Raw genomic sequence first — 26437 nt, 5'->3', positions numbered from 1 at the left:
GCTATTGTAAAGATTTCCAGGAGCCCGGAGGCGCAGGGTGCCTACTTGGGGCCGTTTATTGCAGATCGCGCGGGTTGGCATTCATTAGCGTTTTTGGCAGACGGCCGTTGGCGCCCTACCAGCGGCCGTTTACTATTTCGCCAGTTGACGCGTGAAGAAAGTTCCCGTGCTAGTTTAATTGCGAGCCACGGCGAAAGTTCCCGGGGATAACGTGGAAAAAATTGCTGACAAACTGCGCAACTTCCCGGCGAACGGCATCGTGTAACGCCAACTTATTTACGGGTTCGCGAAGAAGATTTAATAAAACGCGGCTCCTCCCCTTTTTGCTCGAAATTTCAATCCCCACACACCCGGCAGCCCCGCAACCGGCCGGTTGCGTGAATACTTTTTACGGTTAATGGCGCCCGAAGAGCCCATAAATTTTTCCTTTTCTGTTAAAACGTCCGAGTTGGAGAACTTCCACGGAAGGATACTGATTCTCCTTGGAGAAACTTGAGGATGCTGCGTGTTTTCTTGAGTGCGCTATTAACCATAACGGGAAACGCCGTTTGCAATGTTATACAATGGTTCCTTGGCTAAAAACGAATAAAAAAGGTGAAATGAGGTTTTTCCATCCGAGCTTCCATTTTCAAGAAAAACGAGTTTGAATATCGTTGCGAGATTGTGCAGGTGGCGAGGACGGACCGATAGTAGTTCTGAGCATGCCTCCCTCGTTAAATGCGCGCTCGCTCCCATTGGAATATTCATGCTCAATTTCGTCGAAAAGGAAGCGTCGTACGCAAAGAATGTATTCCACATTTTCGATTCACTTTTGAACAGAGAATTCGAAACCCGGGAATCCTTTCGCACCTCGCGTTGCGCAATATCGCAGGGGTTAATATAAACTGTTCTGACAGTAAATCTGCGTTAAGTGTGGGTCAAACCTCTGCTAATCCTATTCCAGTCTATGTCAGGCTTACGTCAAGTCTCATTTAAGTCTGTACACATAAAGACACTTAGCGTAGACGTATAGTCGTCGGTGGAGAAAATTTGGAGCGTAAATTATCCGAAGTGGTACACAGAATTACCTCTTCAGGGGTTGCATAGCTTTCCCGGCTTGGAATATAGTATAATTTTTATGATTTTTTTTCGTATAAAACAAAACGTTGTATTTAAAAATCAAGGCATACTCCTTTTTGTGTTTAAATTAAGCTGAATTCTCTTTAAAAATAAATTTGATATCTTAAGAAATGATGCCATAGCAGCACTTGGGCCTAGTGCTCCTCCTCCAGAATTCTTTTTCCAGAATTTCTCGAGAAATTTTATAATTGCTTACTTATTTCTTATTTCTCGAGAAATATTGTTTTTTTTTCGAGAAACTTAAGGCTAGGAAATCGTGAACGTACAAACACATCTATATTTTATAATAAATCTTATTAGGAACATTAGAACCTATATGAATTACGATAGAAAATCTCAGTAGAGAAGATTCGACATTATTGACTGGTGGAGGTGCTCTTAAATTCTTATTTAACAATTTAGAAAAATTGTGTAGGTACTGAATAAAGTAATGAGTTTCTTGTGGCTACGAAAGAAAAAATATCGAAAAATCAGGAACACTACCTGGGCCCCAAGGCCCATTCATATTTGAGGTATCAAAAATATCTCAGAGATCACAGAGATCACAGATTTGAATAAAAGTTTGCACGGATATTCGTAAGACTATAATGTAGCACCTGTCAGAGCCCATTTAGAAAAAATCTATTTTTTCAAAAATGGCAGCTACTCAAAGTCAAGCATGTCATTTTCGACCTAAGTTTTCATCCTGTTTCGTTAATAAAAAAAGAAGAATACAGAAGATAACCCTATTATTCGAGCTGTCAAAGGTATGTAACCCTTAAGAGCGATCGGCGCAGCAGGGGTCTACCTTCTAGACTTTATCCATAACAAAAACCTTTCCAAAAGCTGATAACAGGAACCAATTTAAAGGCTACCTAAATGCTTCGTAAATCCCCAAACAAAGTTTCGGTCACTTTCTCCCAAATTTAAATTCCAACCACTCCCGCTTCCCTCTTCCGACCCCTTCAATTTTTCACCCCCGAATTATCTCTACCGTCGACTATAAAAATTACACCGTATACCAAGAGAGCCTCCACCAAAAATTCTCCCTGACCCTGTGCAAGCTACCTAACCACGAGTAACGAACCAATCGCCGCGCCAAGTGCGCAAAGCCCGCGTCCCGAAGCAGCCGCCCGAAATTCCCGCATCTCGGCGGTCTCCGGTGGCGAAACTAATTGCCGCCGCGCGAAGGTCCCGCGCCATTCGCGGGAAAGGAAGGTAGGAGGACGCGCGTCGAAGTAACATCGTTGCGACGCTTTAATGCGCTCGGGTATCGTGCAAAAAAGAGCTCCCCGGTGGAGAGATAGCAGGCCGCAGTGGCAAGGGGGTGCGGCACGCCGCAGGGCAGGTGCTAATTGTCCCGACTGCCCCAGTGGAAAACGAACGAGCCGGGAAACGAAACGGGAAATCGTTGAGCGTGCGGTCCTGGGCCGGCAGCCTGGCGTGTCGCATGATTTGCGGAGGCTTTTATTGCCCCTGGTGAGAAACGTAGATGCTGCTCGACGATACGAGGTGTGCTTTCGCGACCAAAGGGGGGGGGCAGCGGGGGGGGGGGGCGGGTCGAAGGTAGAGAAAAAGGGGTAATCGATCCGCGCGCCCCTTTCTCCGTGCGGTGTTTCTACATTCACGCAGCCAAGCATCCGTATCCGAGGGGGTTAGCCGAGCACGGTTCGATGACTCCTCTCGGCGATGAAATCAATCATGTTCGCGACCTGCGGTTTACCCCCGGCGCGGAGTTAGGACTTCCGGGGCCCCCGACGACCGTCGCGTTTCGGATCGATCAAGCTTTTCGGGATGTTGATATTTTATCCGGAGGAGCGGCTCGCGTGCGACGCTAATTCGGGCGGAGGAAAAGAATGGAGCCGCGCGCGTTCGCCCGCGCGGCATCGTTAATCAAGGGGACGCTAATTAACGCGATTGAGTGGCGCGATAAAACCTGCGAAAATTTCGCCCGGCGAACAGGAAACATTTCACGGTTAATCCTGTTGCAGCGGATTCTCACGAGGCCCCGCTCGCAAATCACAATTACCGCGGCGCGCATAAATTCCCGAATCAGCCGGGATAGAGGGGAGGGGGCGCGCAGAGATCCGTGGGATCGATACGTCACGATTACATCGTCTTTCTGTCGCGCGGATCGCCCGATTCTCGTGTCGTCGGATCGTAAAGTGTTCACGGGGCGGTCTGCTACGGGCAGCGCGCACGAAACGGGACGGAGGACTCGACCGTTCCAGGAACAACCCCTGGCGTAATGGGTCTTGTGTGCGGCGACGCTTGGGTAAGAAGTATGACATAATACTGCGTTAATTGAACTTCGACGATTGCTGGTTTGCTCATGAAATATTGTTACTCTTTGTGAGTGAAACCTGGGAGTTGTTCCTTGTGCTGAAGTTGATCTAAACTTAAGATCTCTGTGTATTGCGTATAGAGATCATAGTTCAGTGTTTTCCAACTTTTTTTGAGTCACGATCCTATTTATAATATGCAAAATAACCTGCGATCACCCGTGCAAGGTAAGGTTTTAATAAGGTAGAGAAAACACCCTAGAAATGGGTATTTCAGAATATAATTCTAACTTAATAATATTTTTAAAAAAACTAAAAAACTGTGGCGACCACCAGAAAACATCTTAAAAATAGGTATTTCAGAATACAATTCTAAGTTAATAATATTAAAAAAAACGAGGTGACTCTCAGAAAACACCTTAAAAATAGGTATTTCAGAACATAATACTTATTTAATAATATTAAAAAAATAAATAAATAACTGTGGCGACCATCAGAAAACGCATTAAAAATGGGTATTTCAGAATACAACTTTAAGTTAATAATATTTAAAAAAAAACCGTAGCGAGCCCCAGAAAATACCTTAAAAATAGGTATTTCAGAACATAATTCTAACTTAATTATATGTATTAAAAATAGGTATTTCGGAATATAATTCTAATTTAATAAAATTGAAAAGAAAACCTCAAAAACCGTGGTGAGACTCAGAAAACACCTTAAAAATAGGTATTTCAGGATATAATTCTCATTTCATGATATTAAAAAAAAAAATCGTGGGGCCCCCCACAGAAAACACTTCGCGTCCCACAGTTTGGGAACCCCTGCCATAGATCCTGGGAACGCAACGAGGAACCCAAGAGTTTCCAAAATTTCTTTACCACCTCGAATTCCTTTGCAATGAAATGGTATTTTGGCAACGCCACTTTCCGTCCAGCCAGAGTTATTGCTATTACGAATTCATTTCTCTCGATTGGCCAGCGAGCGCGTTCCTCCTGCGCGCCAGTGTTCAGCTTCTTGGGCAATAATGAGACAAAACGGCCGTGAGAAATGCGGTCGCGTAGCTGTTGGATGGCGCCCAAAGACGATGAGTTATCGGGAATCCGAGACGGTAAATTCGGTGGGCGAATACCGGTGGGAAAACCGGGCGCCGCAATTGATTTTCCCACGACGGCAGGAAAAGGGACAATACGCTCTGCCAAATTCGTTAGCGGGGAACGTCCATCGCGCGTCTCCTTCGCGGTGGACGCCGGAAACGCAGTCCCGCGCGCGGCATTAGAGACTTTTACCCGGGGATTTTTATGCCCGTGTTAATGACACGGCTTAACGAGCTGTAATGCGCACGGGCGAGCTTAAAGGACGTGGTTATGGCTGACAAAGTCCTCGGGCACAGTCGTTTGGTCAGTGCGATTGCCGAGCTAACGACGTTTCCCGGCTGTTTGCGATTGTTCCTCGACTCTCGATAGTATTCCGCGGCTTCTCGAAAGAAGACCATGTGCTCCGCGGCTAATTACGATGGGGTTAATCCGGGGACTCTCTGTGGTAATGTGGTCTCTAGAATATGCTTGCGCTGGAGCTGTATTCACGAAGAAGCGGCGAGTTAGAAAGCTGGAGAACGAGACCTGCGTCGCGCAATAATTAAATATTATTCAGGAGTGAAGAAAGCTGAAGTTGCAAGAGGTTTGCGGAAGTATAACCTCCGCTGCGCTGCCTCCTGCGCTAAATAAACTAAAATCCTCCAAGAAAAAGTGTACCAGGGAGAAGGATTCTGAAAACTTGCCTGCACCATCAGAACCAAGATACAAAAACTTTGGCCCCGATTCCGCAAGAAAAATACCAAAATTTCATTGCAGTTGCTCAGGGAAAAATACAGAAGTTCCGCGGGTGATGTTTCCGGGAGCAATCTACTGGATGACTGTACCGCCTGCCTTCGCTCTGAGTTCTCCCAGTCAAAGTTTCAGCCTTTCAGCCATCAGTCACCGCAGTGAAGCGAACTTCACAAAAGGGATGTACAGACTTCAGAAACGTAGACAATTTCGACTGGGGAACTAGAGTTTCCTATGCTCGAGCATCCATCAGAGTGTCCTTCTAGTAAAAATTCTTCCAGCTCCAAATGCTGGAGCGACGCAGGATCCCCAGCGGAAATTCAGAAAGTCCCTCCTCGGGGGAGGGGGGGGAGGGTAAGTATTTAAGCAGACGGTAAGGGTGCGTCAGAGAAGCGCCGGGGAAGAAGCAATCAGACGGCAATATTATAAGTCCCCGATCCAGCAGCGACGAGACACGAGGCAACGTCGAATCTTCCCCAAACAGAGCCACTTCCCGTCAATAACGCAATTCTCGTTAAACGAGCCTTCAAAAGAGACGGCCCGATATTATACGTCGCGAGCGTCTCCGCCGTCTCGCCCCATTTCCTCCGTCCTAACAATCTCATTGATCCAACGATCTTATTACGGGCCGATTGCCCGTGATCGTGAGACGCGTTCAACAGGAGACAGGCCGCTGGGATCGATGCAGGACGCTCGTGGAATCTATTTATCTCTGACGAGGAATTCAGAAAATCCGATTAGCGATAAAAAGCTCGTTTTCCAGCCGCCACCGGAAGGGGGACGGACGACGTCTGCTTTCCGCCCGTGGGAGGGCACCGGGCCTGGGAGGGTGGATGGTAGACGGTGCCGTGGACGAGCTACGACACCAGCGACGACGTTGTCCAAACGAATGTTTGGTAACCGAACGTCACCCGGGATGATGGATGACACGCTAATCGTTCGTATTTACGCGCCGCGACGCCTTTTTATTCCCTCGTCCATCTTGCGCCGGGATGAACTTAGAATAGACCGGAGCAACGGTGGAAAAATTTAGTTAAGTCGAGTGACGGCTTTGCAGGGACGGGGGAAGACCTTCCGCGCGGTGCGTTGTTTGGGTGGTCGTTTGGGTTTGAACAGATTAGCAATGGTAGACTTTGTTGCACGTACCTTATTTGGGGGAGGTTTGATCAATGGTGCGGTGGTTTGAACGGGATGGTTCTGGTTTGATGCTGTTGGATAGTGGTTGGATATGTTTGGAGGAGTTTGCGACCTAGTGATACTGGTTTTTTTTCTGTCTAACGTTGCTCGATACTGTTTCAATTCGATTCAATCACGCGACATACCGAAATCCAGGAGATACAGCGTTGATTGAACATGTGGTGCACTTACCTGGAACAAAAAGAAAGGGGATTGTTAGACACTGTTCTGCCACTGTGGCTGAGGAACGTACAATGCCGGCGAGAAGTTTGGAAGCACTGTATGAATTGAGGGAAGCAGGGATTTTATTATTATTATTTATTTAAACGGGACTAAGTCCAGTATATTATTCTTATTATTATTATTAAATGAGTTTTTTGCACCATTACAATTAATATGAGAATGGCGAGTAGGCGAGGCTCAGCCATAACTGCTGCTCTACAACCTAACCTAAAGAGACGTTAGGAGATAATAAAAAGAAAGGAAGTAAAGATTAAATAACTACAGAGGAAACCGTGAGAGGATGAAAGAACGAACACTGAGTTTAAAGGAAGCAAACGACGACAGAGAATATATGCTATGTAGAAAGAATAGAGTTATAATAATAGGAGGGTATGTAGGAGAAAGACTCAGTGAACTTACAAGAACGATGGTGAGGCACAGACAAAGCAAAATATATATATACATAAGGAAGCATAATACAATAGTGTACAGAACGAGAGAAGCAAAAACAAGAACAGGAATGCCTGAAAGCAATAACCCCCAAAACAGTTATAACAAAGATGTACACAAAAGCATGTAACATAACCTAGAAATAGGGTCGCTCGGATGGAGATTCGTCCTATAAAATTTGACACGAAACAGCGAAGTGTAGCGCACAGGGTTAGGCAAAGTGCAAAAGTTAATTAACTCCAGCAGTTGGAGACAATTAATATGACAATTGATAATTTTGTTCAAGAAGGACTTTACGTTTAAACAAACATTGGAAGTAACCCCATTGCGCGATAAGATTAAAATGTATGGGAATCAGAAGTGTGTTAATCTTGAATGAGAAATATATTTCCAAACCTCGCATAATACAATACATAAAAATTCAATCAAACCAGGGACCAATTTATCAATCAAGCATGAAAAATATGAAGCCCCACTATACATTTACATAAAAAATGACGGAGTATTTATCTCAATACCCATCATAAAATATTCAATACCTGGGGTACTCCTAAACCGAAAGCACATTCTCCCGAAGCATGTCCCCAACCCTCTCCGAGAACTAACCCACCCCGGAAACACGTAGTTACAAGGAACATCGACGAGAAAAGCGATCAGCGCTTCGTGGTTCGGGGAAGCAGCGCGCAACATGCGTGGCTAACGAAGAACAAGAAAATCCCGGGGCATCAGCGAGATTGACAGGAGGGTTCGGCTGGCTGCCGAGTATCGCGTTACATCGTCGCGTCCAGGAAGGTTTCCAGGCCCGGGCGAGCATCCGTCAATGGAAGAAAAATGATTCCCGGCCCCCGGTCTGGCATTAATCGAGCGGCGACTTAAGCTGTGCCCGCGACGCGACATTAATCATTCAAAAAATCTTGCTCGTTACTTTGCCCCGCGTCCTCTGCGCGGGACTGCCCACAAGTATCCAGTATCCGGTCCGAGAAAAATGCGAGGCGATCAACGTACCAGGCGCCCGGCACCAAGGAAAAGGGGATCGCAAATGGCCCATGCGGCAAGCCTCCCTGAATTATCCAACTTCTGGGGCCAATCAGCCGCGACCGGCCGACAAAACCTTGACGAATCGTAGCCGCAGCTAAGTTTCTCCACCCTCGAAAAAGTGGAGGACCCTCGTCGAACCTCGCGATCGACGATGCGTGGCAGCCTCGCGCTCGATCCTTTGATCGATCGCCCTCGTATTTATTTATATTCCGCCGAACGGCCCGCACCTGGTGCCATTAGCTGTTTCGCATTCGCCGCGCGGACGGCTGCGGGGGAAAATATGAGATCTCCCCCCTGGAGCCAGTCACTCTATCAATTTTTCCTGGCACGGAAGAAATCTTCGACAGCGCTGGCCGATAGACTGTCACGTTCGGAAAGGTGAACGAGGAATTCGATCCGAGCGCCGTTGGCGAGGTGCCTTCCCGCCGCGTCTCCGCGAACTTGGATTTAATTATTGCGGGAGGCACCTGCAACTTCTGCCGGTGGCGCGAGTGTGATACTTCTTGGGGAGTAAAAAATGAGATTCGGAGTGGTTGGACCAGGTACGCGCGGGTTTCTTGGTGGTTGTATTCTGAGGGGATGTTTCAGGTTTGGGTTTCAATTTTTTTGTAATAGTCGTGAGTGCACGGGGGTAGTTTTGAATTTATTATTGCAAAGTTAGCGTCGCGGGGATTGGCAGGGTCGAATTAAGACTTTTGCGACCCGGGTTGAATTTTTTTTTATAAGACATACAATAAAATACGTAAATCTTCAAAGATTGGAAAATAATAACTTACAAATAAATAATATTAAAATACAAACATCGAAAGGATATTTGAAAATAACCTTTTAGTGCGATTTCTAATTATTTAAAAACGGAAGCAGTGAACTAAATTTCATTAAATTAGTGTTTTACATAAGTGGAAGGCTTAGCCCTCTGGAAAGTGAGGCCCGGAGCTACAGGCCCCCCTTGACCCATCCTTGGGGCTCGGTCAGAGTTGGGAAAAACGTAATCTAATTACAAATTTCATATTACGATTAAAATGTAATTGTGTAATTTGTCAACTACTTAAATTGACGACTACAGAAAATAATGTGTAATCAATTACACAATTTATTTTAATCGTAATTTGTAATATCTAATTAGATTACATTCTGCCCAACTCTGGGCTCGGTGTAGAAGGTGTTGGATACTAGATTCGAAATAGATTCTCTGTATTCTAGGTACTCGAGCTTCTCAAGGTATACAGAGTGTGCAACTTTGAACAACGCATCACGCTGTTACTACGTAGCACCTCCTACGCAATACACTCATATCCTTATCCCCCAATGAAATTTGCTCCACTTGCGTCGGAAAATTCCGCGAACCCTCCCCTAACTGCATTTCTGCATTTCGAGGCAGAAAGTAAATCACGCGGCAACCCAACGTTTCTATTCGACTTTGCAGTAATCAACTCTGTAAACGGTAACCAGGCGGCTGTCGACAGCCACTCGACTTTGTTTCAACCATAGTCGCTGGCAGATCTGAAAGGAACTCATTTGCCGGCTACCTCTCGCGAAATAAGATTTCCGCCAGCCCTCGTAACACCGTACAAAGCTTCAATTAACATTCAAATCCCCGCTGTCGAGGTTTAACTCAGGCTTCTTGACAAATTCCAACAACCAGCCCGTATTTAATTTATTGCCGTGCAACCAACAATCTTTCCACGCGGTGGCGCCGTTTCCAACGCTTCGCGGCGAACTCGAACTCCGGGAGGCCGGTCCCTTCATTTCCAGCGGCTTCGATAGTTTTAACAAAGCGTCCCCGGAGGACGGGCGAGGCCCGGCGCGCAGCGTGCTCGCGGATCTGCTCGGCGAGGGCGAGCGGAGGCGCAAGAAAGCAACTCGAAAGGCGGGCAACGGGGGGAATCGAAGGGAAAGGAAACCGACCGAGCCGGCGTAACAATTAATTTACTTCGCTTACGCTCGGGTAATTGAACAGTTGTCGATAGCTCGGAGGAAGTCGATATCGAGGAGGGAAGGAAACGAAAGAGGAGCGCGACAACCGGCAGATATAAGAAGCGAGAAAACGGAGTTAATTAAACCGGCGGGCAGGGGGCTGGCAGCCGAGGCGGAAATTAAAAATGTAAATCTGCGTGATTGGAAGCCGCGGAGGGCGGTGGCCTGGCTTCATTTCGATTTGCAAGTCTCGATTTTTATTATGATCGGCTCGGGGCACCCCTCGTACGCGACCGGACTCGACAAGACGCTGGTTCATGTTTGAATCGAGGTGGTGATTGGATCTGCGGCTTGATTGGGATTCGTAATGAATAGTTCTCAGGTGATGGGGAAAGAAGATTGCGTGATTAGGGGCTCGTTTAGGAATTTTGAAGCGAGCAATGCTGGGGGGTTGCTTCCCACGCGGTGACGTTCCCTGGCTGGCGATATTTTTCTACTTTGGCTCGGCTGACCTATTTCTGGTCTACCCTACTTGTTGCATGCCGAACGCTCGCCTAAATTCTTGGTAAACTCACACTAACGGCGGGCCACTTTCTGTTTGGAAAGTTACTCTCAAATTACACCTAACGTGGCTTGGATTGGGGATATGAACGTGATATCTCGACTATCGTTAAATTTAACAGGTGTACCTTGTGGAGCAGCGCTACCTTGTCAGCGAGATACTTGATAGTTGATACGTACTCTTAGAAAATCTTTCAGGAAGATATGTTCGAAATTCAATAAAGATTCGGATACCCTTCACTGTCTGTAAATGGGTGAACCTCGTTTATGACCATGATTGTGGTCCATTATGCGTAGAATAAATATCCAAACGCTGGAGTGTAGAATGATTGTACTGGATAATTTTGGTTAAAATTATTAGTGGTATAGTTTGTAATCAGATTAGGGTAAGTCCGAGAGACGCGGTCGGGCCGGAGAGATGGTCGAGTCGCTATATTTCAGACACTATAGACTTCTAATTCTAGACTCGCGGAAAACACATTCAGCCAACTGTTTGACTCCTAGAGAATCAGTTGTTCTGAACCTTAACACGCTTTTGCGTATACAGAGTCTGAATTATAGCAACTCGACCAACTACTTTACTCTCTCTGGCCCGACCGCGTCTCCCGGATTTACCTTAATTAATTTGAATGTTGCTAGTCGGTTTATTAGGCGTGCTGTAAGTATTCAGACAGACATTCGTATTTCTTCCACACTCTTTTTTCTACATTCCTTCCAATAGGTTGATATCTGCAATCTGGTAAATTTGTATCGGGGTGAGATTGATTTTTTTTTATGGATCTCTTTTTCCTCATTTAAATTCTGTGTTTAAATAGCGATATTAACTATCAATAGGACTTGAGACTTATTATTATTTGCAGGTGAAAAAGAGAACCTCAGGCGATGGGACTCGAACCCAAGACTCTGCGGGTCCTCTGTGTCCTGGCCAGCCGCGGTACCAATTCCCCCAACGCGACTCTCCGAGATTACACTCCTTTCCAGTGGTGGGTTTACTACGTTACATCGAATTTACTGCGTGAATTTACACGCGTGAAAAATGTAAATAATTGTATAAAATGTAGAAAATATAGAAAATGTTAAAAATTCAAATGCAGACACTATTAATCTCTACCTACTGCATTGAATTTTACTGCACGATATTTTAAATTACATTAAAAAGAAGTATTGGAATGTAATTATAAAAATTATAAATAATTTGAAATTGTTTAGTAAATTTCATATGTTTGATGCGCAAAAGATACTCGAATTTTTACATATATCAACATCGATTCTGAAGAAATTGATAAAGCTGTAGCAGATTATTTCTTTGGATGTAACATTCCATTTAGTATTATTGAACCTGATCACTTTAGGAACAAATGCTCATAAATTGAATCCAGCTTATAAAATTCCAACTGGAAAAAGATTGTCGAATAATTTACTTAACTCAAAATTTCAAGATTACAAAAATTCGGTAATCAGTGTGGAAGCCAAAGACGCAGTTCTACTTTTACGTGGTTGGAAAAATTCATCATCCAACAATAAGTATGTTGTTGCAATTCTGAATTTAATGAATACAATATGTCCGTGCAGGTTATGGCATTCCACAATCTGCAACGGTTTTTTTTCTCAAAAAATATGATTTTATACAGTAAAATAAATGAACGTAATAAAGTTAAGCTATTTACTACGTCTTATTCTACACGTAGAAAATTCATTTTTCTACGTTAGGTAAAATACGGACCCATCTTCTTTTCCGAACTCTGCATATACTCAACCGAACGTGGCGCCACCTATATGCCAATCGCACCACAGGCCGTTCCCAAACGTCGAATGCTTACATATCTTTTTATACTTTTTCTGATACTTTCTGTTTTTTTTTCAATGGTTCTCTGCTCTGCGCCATTTTCTCTTCTTTCTGTCACTAAATGTGTCTGACCCGTTGCTTGTAAATAAATAACTACATAAAAATTTAGACAATTACTTTACCTGGAGGTGTTACAATTTCTAAGCAAAGAAACAACTCACATTAAAACCACCTTAATGTTGAACTTATTGTAGCATACAAAATAAGCGAAAATCTTTGAAAATTGGAGGCATGAATCTTTATGCAATAGTAAACCCCTCTCCCCGGCAAAAATTCAGAAAAAATGGTTCGGTAGTTTTTAAATTATTTAACTTCCAATGTAATATGCATTCTTATGAGAAACGCAATATTGAGAAATATAACTGGAAAATCAAGATTGAAATAATAGGCCAAAGTTTTTGAAATTTTGTGTACAGAGAGATCAAACACTGAACAAATTTGTCAGAAAAATTCCGGACAATATCACCGCAGCAAATCCCGAACACACCCAACAATTACCATTCCTCTCATCAAGGAACAATCTAAACGTTAAGGCCACTGCGCAAACTAAATCCTCAACCGCAAAGTGAGCGGTTAAACCCTGAACTTTGCCCCATATTCCGAGATTAATACCCAACTCCCAAAACTGGTTTCTCGGTACCGACCCGTCGAACTGAAATATTAGCCAGCGAACCATCAAACAGATACTATACAGCACAATCCAAGACCCGCGTCGCGGAACATTCGAGGCCAGTCTCTCAGCTCCCCGACGCTTATCGGCGTGTCCGGATCGCCGCGATCGGGCGTTAACAAAGGCTGTTAAACAATCCCTGGCTGATAATTCGCCGCGTGGAACGAGTGCTTTACGTTTTCGCGGTGAATTTACGGGGCGCGTCGGGTTCGTTAATCGATCCCGGGTGGAGGGGGGAGTGGCAAAAATCACCGCTGCCTTTCTAAAACCAGCGTTACACGGTGTAATTCCAGGGCGCACCGCCAGGAGAGATACCGCGAAACGCTGCGTCGCGCGAATATATATTTACACGCGTAATGCCCGGCGATAAGCGTGCCATCGCGCCGCGTAATGAAAAATTATGCCGTCACGTGACCCGCGAAATATGTAATTCCCGTTCGCGCATCCAGCCAGCCAGGGGAAAAACCCGCGGCTAGATTGGCACGGTTTGGCCCGATTTACGAGCGAGCCGCTCTGGCCCCGCTAATTACGTCAATCGACCGGGGGAGGAAAAAAAAAAAGTCTAAACGTTCTTACCCGGTGGTAAACAATTTTCTGTTACGCGCAAGCTCGCTTTTTATTTCCGCTCGCTGGGAAACATAGTTTACCACGAACTCTGTCTAGGGATTTTTTCAGAGCTTTCGGTAAGAGCGTTGTAGACAAAGGGCGTTTGTGCGTGGCTGTTGCTCAAAGGGTGACGTTTTTTATTGAACTTTTTAAGAGACATCTCTACTTTTTTCAGGCAATCGTCAAGTGGTGGAAAGTTTGAAACGAGAGGTGAGAGGGAAGATATATTAGACAGTGGAGTATCAAAGACCAAAGCTTTCTGAAAACTTCGCAGGTTGCAATTGTTTTCAATAGAGCCCTTAATAAGCACTTCAGTGAGAGCTACAGTGTGTTTTATTTACGTGGTTGATGGTCGAAGGGATCATGTTTTTACTGCATTTGTTACCAGCCATCTCTACTTTGTGAGGCAATGGTTGAGTGGTAGGAAGGTTGAGGGTGAGAGGGGAGTTGTATCAGAGAGTCGATCGCACTGAAATATCAAATGTACAGTGAATTGTTATTGAACCGTCCTGAGGAGCCCACAGATTGCAATTGTTTTCAGCGGGACCCCTGGCAACCCCTTTAATGAAAGTTACACGAAGTTTCCCAGATGCTTTCCTACGAGTTGCTGGCCCCGGTTCTTCGAACGAAGCTAACCATCAGCACCGTGGGAATTGCGATTCTCATTGGTTGGCTCCACATTGTTTGCTTTTAATTTGAACCGGGTTGTTTGGTAACAGCCTGACATGCTCTCGTGTAAAGGGCTGCGCCACGATAAGCTTCTGGTGCTGGACGTCCAAAAAGTACGAGATTTTTCTTACCCGAAACGAGAACGGTGTGAAAGGATCTCTTGCCAGCTTGATTAGTCGTCGCTGACCTTTGCAAGGAATTCCATGCAATCTTGAATCAACGCGGCTAGCGATCCTGTTGAGATCGCGGTGATACGAGGAATTTAATTTTAAGTCTGACTGAAACTTGCGCCCGAGACTATGCGCACATATCGTCGATACTCTTTAGGAACAGTTGCAAGTAGGTTCGCCTTGATCTTAATAAAATTGTCGTGGGGATATTATTCCGAAAGGGACCGGTGGCTGATCGAGATGAGGTTTGAGGGAGGGGTGTGGACCCTAAGTCTAAAATTGTAGCTTCTGGTATTTATTAGTTTCCGAAATATTAATAGGAAATTATTGTTAATTTTTTTTTGAATTTTTTTTTGGACGTTGGTGCAGGAAGAGCCCTCCCGTCCCCATTTTTTATTTTTGAAATTTTGTAAGCACAGTTTGATTTTTGGCATCACCAAACTTACATCGGCTCGCTAGCATGCTTTACGCGCCCCCGCAGTAATCTAGCCCAACCAATACTAATACCTGGGACAAGTTGAAAAGTGGAATGCGTTGTGTTAGTATAAGTCAACAGAAATATTATTAAGAGCCGTGATAAAGTAATTCAGAAAAATCAGTAAGATTACCCTTCTATGCACAATTACCCCTGTATTTTTTAAACACATTAATTGCCGAAGCTAAAATTTGATACTTGGGTTGTCTCCACACCCCTCGTAATGCGCACCAAGTTTCATCTCGATCGGCCACCGGTCCTTTCGAAAATACAGCCGGTCGTGGAAATTTCTCACAGACAGGTCTCTCAGAATGCAAAAAATCTTATAGAATTCTTATGTAATTATTTGGAAATTAGTATCACAGGTAATTATTACTAAAATTCTTATTTATTCCTGCTTACAAAGTGCTCGACTTCTATCCACTCCCCACCCCGATGTTCAGAACTTAATATTTACTGTTCAACACCCACCACTATATCAAAAAGAGTCGCAACTAGTGCTCGCAAACTATCGTAGCACGCTGCCAACACCCACTGTCCCGACTCTCCGGGAACAATGACCATTCCTCAAACGAATTTCCAAAGAGCCTGTCGAAGTATCGAAAAGCGTTCTGTCCATAGCCCGGCCGGTGCATTTATCAGCCTCAGCGTGACGCGAAAGTGACTCAGGCAAAGCTTCAATTTAACCCGACAAAAATCCCTTTTGCTCGCGCTTTATTACCGCCATTATTCATAGGGCACGGGCAACAACCAGATACGATCTAACACCTACTCGATCACGGTTCACCGCGGCGTCCCGCGATCGACAGGATCGATATCACTTAGCCGCGTCCGTCCAGGCCAGCGATTTTCATCTTCGATCCGATCGTTCCCCTAACAAATTGCTCCATCGTGCGTCCCCCAGTAATTCACGGTACCTGTTACTCGCCGACGTCGCGAGGCTTGTCGTAGATTGCGCGAAACTGCTCCGGGATCGGGCATAATCGTTCCCACATACCTTAAGAGGTGAACCCTGGGATGGAACCCTGCGGAGGGACCGGGCGACGAGAAAATCCGTCGGCCGTCGCGGATTTTTCGAATCGCCGATGGCCCGAGCGTGACGCGGGTTCCAACCAGCGAGAAGTCATCGAGGTGTCGATAGGAGGAACGATTTACTGGCCACGCACGGGGGAACGCGATCTAATTCGATCGATGGTGAAACTGTCGATCGCGTGTGCCGCGCGAGAAATTGCCGATTGACCTCGCTGGAACGTGCTATTCAGCGTTACCCGGTATCGATGTCTGCAAGGGGGTAATAATCCGCTTAAGACCTCGTGAAAATTCGCTCCGTGCCAATATGCTGGCCCTGCGACTTCCTCTCGACAGCGACGTATGGCGTGCGATGATTTCATAATGGATTGTAGCTTTTGCGGGTATTTGGACGACGAGGAAGCTCCTGAGGCTTGGAGGAGTAAGAAAGGGTAGATTTCATATATTTCTGTGGGGTTATTGTAGGGGTAAAATAATGCTACGCTGGGTGGTAAATAATATAACTGTTTATTGAAAGTTCGTTGTGGCTCTGTCGCTTGCTCTACGTGGGACTAACTGCCTGGGCCAGGCGTAGCCCCTCCACGACGGTCTCGAAAGGCTCGTCGATAGGGCGAGGAAAGGTCGCGATTCGCGACTGTTTGTTTTGACGCGCTACTTGTTTTGTTCCGCTCGCCACAATTTCTACCAAAATTGTAGTGTGCACGGGTTGATCCCTTTGTTACGTATATTTAAGGGGGAACACCACTGTGACGGCCGGAAAAGTAAGCCATTCTTAAGAATTTTTTTTCAGGAATAATTTACAGTTTTCATAGAAAATTTGTATTACCTACTTTTAGTACGGTGTCTTAAGAGAATATACAGAAAAAAGTAAATAGGAAAACACCCATAAATTTTAATATATTAATTAATCTTCTAGACCCCCCCACGCGAGCTGGTCGAAGGTGTAACTATGGAACAGCAGGTCCGAAATCAAATTTCTTTTTTTTTATAAACTATATGAGTGTAGTTTCCGTTGTATGTACTGATTTCTTAAACAAATTATTTTTGTAAAAATGGTGCGCCTTAGAAGAAAAGTTTCGAAAATCCGCGAATAAGATAGACAGCTCTTCGAGCGTATTTAAAAAAATTGTTTTCAATCAAAGAATCTGTACGTATAACGGAAACTACACTCATATAGTTTATAAAAAAAAAAGAAATTTAATTTCGGACCTGCTGTTTCATAGTTACACCTTCGACCAGCTCGCGTGGGGGGGTCTAGAGGATTAATTAATATATTAAAATTTATGGATGTTTTGTATTTATTTTTTTTGTATAGTCTCTTAAGACACCGTACTAAAGGTAGGTAATAACAATTTTTTATAAAAACTGTAAATTATTCCTGAAAAAAATTGTTAAAAATGGCTTACTTTTCTGGCCGTCTCAGTGGTGTTCCCCCTTAAGGGTGGCTTTTGACAGTTTTAACATAAACTCCCATTCTGTCTTCAACTTCCTCATTAGTCGACGATTCTTAGATATCATAAAAAAGATTGTGTGCTTTGTGTCCATTGCGAGTCAAGGAAAATGACAACCAACTTTTGCATGAAATGCGAGAAACCAATATATCGCGCTTGTAACGTGAACATGTGTCCCTGTTGTGCTGAATAAAAAACGTTTCATTTTTTGTTATTGTTTTCGATCTTTTAAGCCTAAAGAAGTAAAATTTGTGTCCCTCTCTGAATGAAAATATATTTTTTCGAAAGTATCGGTGTTTTATTTTAACCCTTCATGGTCACACGCGGTGTATCGCACCCTAACAGCAATTTTCCAGTTCAAACATCGCGCCTTTGCGACTTCCAAAGGGGATTTATCGCAAAAAAAATATCGCTTTTTCCATAACCGTGGAAAATCGCTCTTCTTCAACTACAAATTTCATCATATCACAATTTACATTTATAGAAAAAGACTATTAGAGCATGATTGTATGAGCATTACGAATGTACAATTATCATTGAAAAGTTAAAAGATTAAAAAATACGAAAATGCTAACTTTGTCGCTAACTGGTACTTTGTGATTATAAGATTGTGAGACCACGGAGGGTTAAGTTCGTATTTTTTACAAATGTTTAGTAAAGCTTCACTCACAGGGTAGTTTAGTAACCCAGGGTTAACCCTCTGGGTCAGTTGTTTCTTTTTCTCAGAGCAATGGAGCAGTGCCTAATTTTTTCGGTTCCCGAAGTTCTTCCAGTTACCGTTACGCTCGGGTGCAAAAAGTAAGGTTAAACACGACCAATCACCTTCATCAGAAGAAACACCCAGTACAGTGCTCACCGCCCGCGTGCTTTAACAATTCGAATTTCCCGTGGAAGTTACTCCGACCTGCACCGCAGCAATCAGTGCTTTTCCCGACGTTGAGCTTCTACGTAAGGGGTCGTTGTGTGCAATGGCGCATTGGAGCAGTGTCTGGGAGCGTTATTGTTTCAGCGTTCAATCTCTGCGAGGAGCGACCCCAGCCGCGCGCAACCGGCCCAAGATCACCGGCCGCGTCCCGCAATCAATAGTAAATCGCGCGAGATCGCCGGCCGCAGTCCGCCGCAGAGAATTCCTTCGCAAAGGGCTCGCCGTCGAAATAATAACAGAGCTCGTCTGTCGCCAAAAGGTCCCTCTCCCGGCAGGCCCTTGGGCTCGCGCAACGACATTCCAGGAACCCCTCGTCCTGAGTCCTCCCCATCCAGGAGGGTCCCTCTCCCACGGCTGGCTTCACGCAACAGCAAGACGATTCTCGCGGCGTGGTGCGCTCATGCGTTTTCTGCTTTATGTCGCTCGAGTGTGCGGGGAAAGGAGGATGGCTGGGAGGCGGAGGGAAGGGTGGCTCGATACACGCACGGCAATTTAGGAGAGAGACCGTCTGAGAGTCACCTTTCGCCTCGGTCAAAATTGAAGGGCGCTCAGGGAAGGGGATTCTTTTGGCGGGGGTTTGGTCGAGTTTCTCTTGGAGTGGCGCGCGTTTGCGGGGCTCCGATACGAATTTTAGTGTAGAAATTTGGTAGATGCACCTCGCTGAAATCCCTTCAAGGAAAGGAGTTGTCGTCAAGAATGTAAGGTTCGATTTTGCAAGCTTAGGTCTTTGAGGATTCGATTGTAATCGTGACTCAAGTCGAGGATCAGAAGTGAGACGTCAAGTGGAGAGGGGAATCCCTTCAGGAGTTCCACTTTAATTCCCTTGCACCACCGAAATCACTTCGACAGAGGGAGAATTACAATCCGCGCGGTAGGATTTTAATTCCTGATTTTTAGGAATTCATGGACACCGTCGAAGGCGGAGAGCGCATCGACGCCGATGTAACAGTCGGCGATGCGCACGCACACCGCCGCACGCAGTACTTAAGTCGAGCTCTCGGTCCGATACGCCACACCCGCGCGCAATCGAGACGAGTCGGCTCGAGGCAGACCCGAGCGCGCGCGTTAATTCCGCTCGCATAAATTCTGGGATTAAGAGCATACGTTATACTTAGGGAAATGCGAGTTTCGTGCTTTTCGCTTCTCCTCGCCTGACTCCCCCTCCGCCCGGCCCTCGTTCCTTCCTCTTTCACAGGCTCAACCCCTTCGTCCCCCTTTTTCCTTCTTCAGACTGGCTCCCCAGCGTTCTTTTACCCCTTTCGTGAGCTCCGCATCTTACCGCCGTTTCCCTTTCCTCCGTGCAAATTGTAACGCGCTGCAGGAACGAACGAGCCGCGGCGTTATTCCGCTGATTGTCGGAGGTGCTAACGTTGCTGTTTAGGTTCTCCGATGTAAATCAGTTCTCGTGTACTTTGACATGTTTGTTGTTACTGGCAGGCGCCGGGAAACGGGGTTCTTGGGTGCCGTGCCTTTGATTGGACTTCGCTAGAAACTGGGGACTTGGAAGACTCCTATTTATGTAACAGGGAAGATTCTTTTGCCACTCGCCATATTTTTGTTTAACACTTAGTGAGGAAGGCGGTAAACAATTCCTGTTAACTTCTTGTATATACTTTCACTGTATTTTTAGTTTTTTGCTTATTTTCTATCTAGGTACCATTTTTCTTTCTTTAAGAATGACTAAAAAGTCACTTTTTTGTTTCTGCTTATATGTATTAGCCCTCTACTGGTTTTCTATCTTCTCTGTGTAGCAAACGGTTCCCCGTATATAAATAAATAAATAATCATCATTCAACTGTACACCCCGATCTTGATGAAATTCGTCACACAGGTAGAGTAGGTACTTAAAAATATTAGACACATACTTTTTTAGCCGAGGAAATTCACTTGTGGGGGTTGGAAACTATTTAGTCGAATAAGTCGAAAATGACTGGGAACAGAAAAAAATGATAAACAAGAAAGTTGCATGATTTTCTATGACGAGTAACATGGCATAAACAGAACTTCTGCAAAATCGGAGATGGCGCCGCTGTGGCGGAAAAAAGTATCAAGCATCAAAACTGATGCGTAAGAGTTGGGCGATGTTCCGTGTAAAGACGGGGATCCACCTGGAAGCTAAGCTAAGCTATGTTATCCTATGCTATGCTATGCCTGGCTGTGCTATAAAATATAAAGAACACAGCACAGCTTAGCTTAGCTTTTGGCAGAAACGGTCCCATAAGGATGCGTTAAAGCTACTTTTTTTAAAACTAAGCACAGCATAGCATAGCTTAGCTTAGTTTCCAGGTGGATTCCCGGTTTAAGTGACTCGCTGCACAAATATAACCCACCTACTCTTTCACAATTACGTTTGGAAACCGCGCGATGACATATCGCGTCATTCGATCGAGTAGCGCTCAACCGCAACGGCGCACACCCCAACGGACGGAGGAGTCGCAGTGAAAGATGGTCACTCTGTCGCCAATGAAAAATGGTTCATACTCGGTGGCCGATTCGTTAAGGCTGGCCAGGGTTTCGGCGATTCGGACAATGGAAAGTGGACGGTGGTTAATGACACGGGGCAGCACGCGACGCGTTAAATGTCGCCGAGTACCGCTCCTAATGGCGACGATCGCGAACTTGAAACAGTTTCCTTGTAAACGCCCTAATGCATGGCGGGTAAATGAAAACGCCACGGACCTCCGGAACGATTTCAATGGCTCGCGAGACTTCTACGCGCGAAATTTATAGCTCGGCATGGAGCTCGCGGAGCTTCTTTGGAAGAAGGGCCCCCATGATGCATCGAGCCCAGCAACAGCTCGTTAAGGGACGATCGTAAATTCGGCGCTGAAACTGCTCGATTTGACACGCCAGATTACCACGAATTCCGCCGGGCGACGCCGCGTCCTGCCCGCGACGAATCGCCTTTGAGGCGCATTAAGACCAGCAGTCGTTCGATGCGTCGGGGTACCATTTCGATTGACCACGAAACGAACAGCGCCTGGAAGAGCGGATCGTGGGATTTGAGAGAGTAAGGAGGGGTTGTAGGCGGCAGGATCGACCGCAAAACGTCCACTTTACGACTTTGGGTGAAGAGGAAACGTGTGACGTCGTTCTGTATCTTGAAATCCAATGATCATCTTCTTTAAATGTCAAAATTATGATATGGTCGATAGTCGTAGAATTTGGGGAGGGAGGAGACATCGCGAAGAAATTTAAAATATAAATGGCACAAATATTCGATGTCCGTTTTCAGCGTTTTCGAGGAAAACAGATTTAAAAATGCAGGGGTACTATATAATTAAAGAAATACACATTTTCACAAAAAGTGGACAGACAGTATTTGAAGATTCCTTGTAGAAAACACTGTAAGTGCCAAAGATCAAATTCTATTCCTACTATAGTATGATTATTGGTATGCAGAATATTTTCCGTTAATTTTTTTTTTTAATTTCGGCACTTACATTGTTTTCTATAAGGACTCGTTATTCACCCTAAAACTGAATATCATATGGTACAGTTGAATCCCATTCTGTCAAATCGTGCACGAAATTATCCCAGTGGAAGCAAGATTTCAGTTTTCGAGATTTGCAGAATTGATTCAAATCAATATATCAAAATCAACTGTAAATTGCTTAATTTCAACCCCAAATAGCCCCACATTAAGTACCTACCCCCCAACAAAAAAATAAAAAAGGAAACATCAGAAACCATGAAACGAACCACCACAAGTGAAACAAAAATGCTACCTTAACTCTCGATATCAAAATCGACTATTTACGTACTAATCAATAAAATCGAACTCTCCTCATCAGACATCAAAATTAAAACTCCCTTAGTTTACCTAGTCTACCCACGCTGCACCACCGAGAATCTTAAAAATCCCAGCCAAACTGGAACCCCTGATTCACCCACCCCGTAATACACCGCGAAGGCAAAAAGTCAGCAGCCAGACTATAACCAAAGGAACACTGGCAAGAATCCTCCTAGACGGTGGCAGCGCCGGAAACCGTGGGATAGAGGTCCGAGAGGGTACGTCGACTGGAATCAGCGCCGATAAATCTCCGCGGCGGCAATAAACGTCGCGGGTCAATAGTTAATGGCGAATCGTTGATTATGTCGCCGATTCGGCGATAATCCACGGCCGCGGCGCGACGTATATCGTCGCGAATTTTTCCCTCGGGCCGCCGCTGCCCCGTTAATCATTTTCCCCGGCTGGCCCGATGATCGCCGCCCGCGAAGTAACGATCCGGCGCGTTAAATCATCGCCTCGATTACAGGCTCGCCGCTGGAATTCCATCTGAAACAATAAGTATCCGCCGGTCGGGGCGAATTCTCGCGTCTCGACGAGTTGTGCTTACGCAAGTCGACCGTGCACACGCTTTAATTGCCAGCGCTCCTCTCCGCCCCTCCGCCGGTCTTCGTGCCCGACCTGCTGATTCCAGCTCGATCAACCCGCCCCTCGCTTGTACTCAATTATCGATACGACCGTTGCAATTACGCGCGATACTGATAATAATACCGTGGCCTCCGCCGTGTATCGGTTCCTTGGAAATTACACGCCGCTTTTCGAGAACGAACGACGCGCAGCGTTTCCGCAAGTTCGCCGCGGAGTATCGGCGCGGCGCTGGCGTATCGATCTATCGCTCGAGGATTGCGCGCGACGGAGTTAACGGGTTCGCAGTGATTCTGGGGTTTCTTCGACGGGGGGCAGTCGGCAGGGCGGGCGTGAACTTTTGCAGGATCGGAATCCAAAATTGTGTGGGGCCAAAAAAAATCGCATTGATATGTACTTCTAAATTTTGTGATAATAAATATCTATGCATAGGGCTCCGCAAAATGTGCGATGGGTCGCTTTGCGCCAACCCCCGGAGATCGGTTTTTGAGTTCGATGATCGAGGAACGCCATTTGATATTGCATCTGAGAGGCGTATGCACTTTCGGAGCACGGTTAGTTACTGTTATAATTTGTTTTAATTGGGTTAAAGAGAATTGGTTTATTGATCAGAGCGAGTATTTAATATTTCAGTGTACAGAGACTGCGAATTATAGATGAGCAGAAGTAGAGCTAAAAGTGATTGTATCTTTTCTGGCTACGTAGCAGACGGTAACTAATTTCCCATCGCTGAAAGGCAATAAAGACTGATTGAAAACGATTCTTGCATTATAAGAATAGATTTCCCATGCTCCTGAAAATGATGCGGCATGGCCATTTAGAGCATTTAAATATTCAAGACTTCTTCTAAAATTAGAGTCAATCTTTTAGACAATCACTTTATCCTCTATTATCTGTATCTGGATTCGATTAAATGTCAGTTTAGAGGAGAGCAGAGAAATACGATTATGTAGAGCCACTCGTTTATAAGTAATCAAAAAATGCCAAAATTGGCTTCGCCCCAATCTGTCACGATCTAACGTCGTCGCCGAAATTTGAGAATGCTAAACATTGTGTGGCACATCGCGCCGAGTGATCCGCGGGAAAATTATTCACGCTCGTGACGCTTAATTATTTAAAACACCCAGCCTGGCGCGCGGAGAAATCACGCTGCGAGCGCGGAAAATTAACGAAGCCGAGCGTCGTCCGCGGAAAAATTAACAACGTCGAGGATCCACAGTGGCCGACCCTGGGCCGCGGAAACGGAACAATTAATGCTGGCTGGAAATTATAATTGACGCTGTACCCCGTCCACTGTGCAACTTTTTAATTAGGCATCGCCGCTTAGCCTTCGATGAACAGCGCGCAACTAAAAACGCGCTCCAGCCTCGAGTTTCCCTCTGTTTTCAGAAGCAAACAAAATTCCGAGCGTTTGCAACAATTTCCAGCCTCCAGGTCGCCGTCGAGGCTCTGGATAAATTGTGCTCGAGGGAAAAAGGCAATTGAGCGTGCAGTATATGTCTCAAAAGTATTCGAACTCTATTTGCGCAAATCGTAGCACTGGATTAAACAATCACTTTTTCCACCGAAGCCTCTTTTATATCTGTTGTGTTTTGAAATACGCGCCAAGGTCGTCAGCGTCTGACTCTGCGCCATCTCATGCGCGAGTAGGTTTGGTTAGGAGAGTCACGCTTTAGGACGCCACGACGTCGAGTGAGTGTCTGTCACCACGCGTATATTAGGTTAACTTTTTATTCAAATGTTATCTCTCTTTATGTGTTGATCAATAAATAATACTTAAATGAAGTAATGTGTGAAAGACATACAACAATAACTGTGCTCACTGTGATTGGGATACGATGCGTGTGTCATTTGTTACAACGCCATAATTACCAGAAATCATAATCGTACGAAGAGAGAATCACAGAAATGTTCGATTTATTGTGAAGAATTTATAGGGAACGAACATCGTCACGTATAATAATGTGTAGGTAAGTGAAATACGAGGTTTAAGAACTTGACTATTTGGATGGATGAAGTGGTGGAATGCAATAGTTCGCGAATTAGTTGATAAATTAATTAATCATGTGGTGTATATTATCTTGGTGTGACGAAAAGTGTGTTCATAAATTGTGTAGCTTTAAAAGGTGTCGTAGAACTTGACCACCCTTTATATCCGCAAAATTTGGCTGCCTGCGATTATTTTCTTCTCTTCAAATTGAAAATGAAATCAAAGTTAAAAGAAAAGCAATTCGACACGATTTTTGATATTCAACAGACTTCGAGTGCCGCTATTTCTAGATCTTGGACACTCGTTGTAAACAGTTTATTTCTGTGGAAGGGATGTACAAGTCTGAATACCTGAGAATTGAACTTATTAATGTCTGATAAAGAATTCTCGTTTGGTCTTAAATTCCGATACTTTCGGGATACACCGTGTACATTATTGCTGGCTCGCCCGAAGCGTGACTCCGCGAAACGCTGGAGAGGTCGATGTGTCGATCGTTACAGATCGTTCCAGTTTCGAAAAGGCACCGATCCGCTCGCAGAAACTGAACCTTTAGGAGTGGCAATCTGAGATCGCAAGTTGATAAGGAACGGGAGGTCGTGGGAGTACAATATGGGCGCTTTCTCTGCCTCGGAACCTGACGATTCCAGTCGTATTCCCTGGGACTTCCTCTGTAATCTTTTATACAAACGATGCGCAGATGCCCGTGCAATACTTTTGCAGAGAAAACAGTTTGGAATTCCAGTGGATGACAGTGCTGGGTGCAAAATTCAAGAGATAGGAAGCAGCATTATAATAAGAAACGAAAACCTTGGAAAGATCTTCCTCTGTGTAACATCCTAAGGATTCAAGTTGCACTCCTTGAAGTTTCCTCTGAAAACTTATAGCGAATTCGTTCTTCAATCCTCTGCAACATCTAACCGGGAAGTATTTCAGAATTGAATTGGAGGACACTCGTGGATCCAAAATCGAAAAGCTGGCAGGGCACGAATTGGAGGAGCTTCACCTGCCGCCATTATGGTTCCCGAAAGCCACCCAAGCTCTAGTAAAATCTCCCCGAAGCTTAAAATTCTTTTACTATTAAAACTAATTGAAACTACAATTTTAAAAACTACAATATTATTTCAAGAATTATTGACATCCATCAGCGTCCACGTTTACCCCCGATTCCGTCTAAAGAACGCTCTCCTCAACCACCCTTTGGAGCAGCGCGTCCATCAACCTTTCGACGAGCACAGTACCTCTCAACGGATAAGCGTGGCCCACGGGTTCGAGAAGTTCGATCGTCGCCGGAACTTTGGACAAGGACCCGCGGACCAGATCGAAGACGTTAGTTTCGAGACAGCCAAAGGTGTCGAATGCCTTAGATCTGCGGGAAGCTGGCGTCATGGCAGCCCGTGGAGGGAACGGAGACAGAACTCGAGGGAGATTGGAGGCCACAGATAGAGTTCTGATCGACGAGAGCAGATATCCGAACGGGCTTCTCAATTAGGGATCGGAAGTGGCTCCAGGGCTAACTCCACGCTCTTTGTTCTCCCTTATCCTTTGGATTCGTCGCTTCCGGCTTGGCCTCCTAAGCTATCGCGTGTCAACCACGCGTACATCTTCGAACCGGGGAAAATTGGCCCCACTGTCCGGTGGAATAAAGGGCCCAGGGCTCGGGTTCG

General features: G+C 45.2%; 2 protein-coding genes across 5 annotated transcripts in view; one reads left to right on the top strand and one right to left on the bottom strand.

Moving 5' to 3' along the window:
* The window catches only part of Sli (slit guidance ligand), a 473757-nt gene that overhangs the window by 346373 nt on the left and 100947 nt on the right, over nucleotides 1-26437 (bottom strand). The gene's annotated exons all lie outside the window — the stretch shown is intronic.
* The window catches only part of LOC143375821 (vanin-like protein 1), a 208133-nt gene continuing 199870 nt past the window's right edge, over nucleotides 18175-26437 (top strand). For both annotated transcript variants that reach the window (XM_076825333.1, XM_076825332.1), the window contains exon 1: nucleotides 18175-18178. The gene's annotated coding sequence lies outside the window, so the exon portion shown is untranslated. The remainder of the gene's footprint in view (nucleotides 18179-26437) is intronic.

The sequence above is a fragment of the Andrena cerasifolii genome, chromosome 13, assembly GCF_050908995.1.
Source record: "Andrena cerasifolii isolate SP2316 chromosome 13, iyAndCera1_principal, whole genome shotgun sequence".
In the NCBI taxonomy this organism is placed as follows: domain Eukaryota; kingdom Metazoa; phylum Arthropoda; class Insecta; order Hymenoptera; family Andrenidae; genus Andrena; species Andrena cerasifolii.
This window is presented reverse-complemented; position numbering and strand designations above follow the sequence as displayed.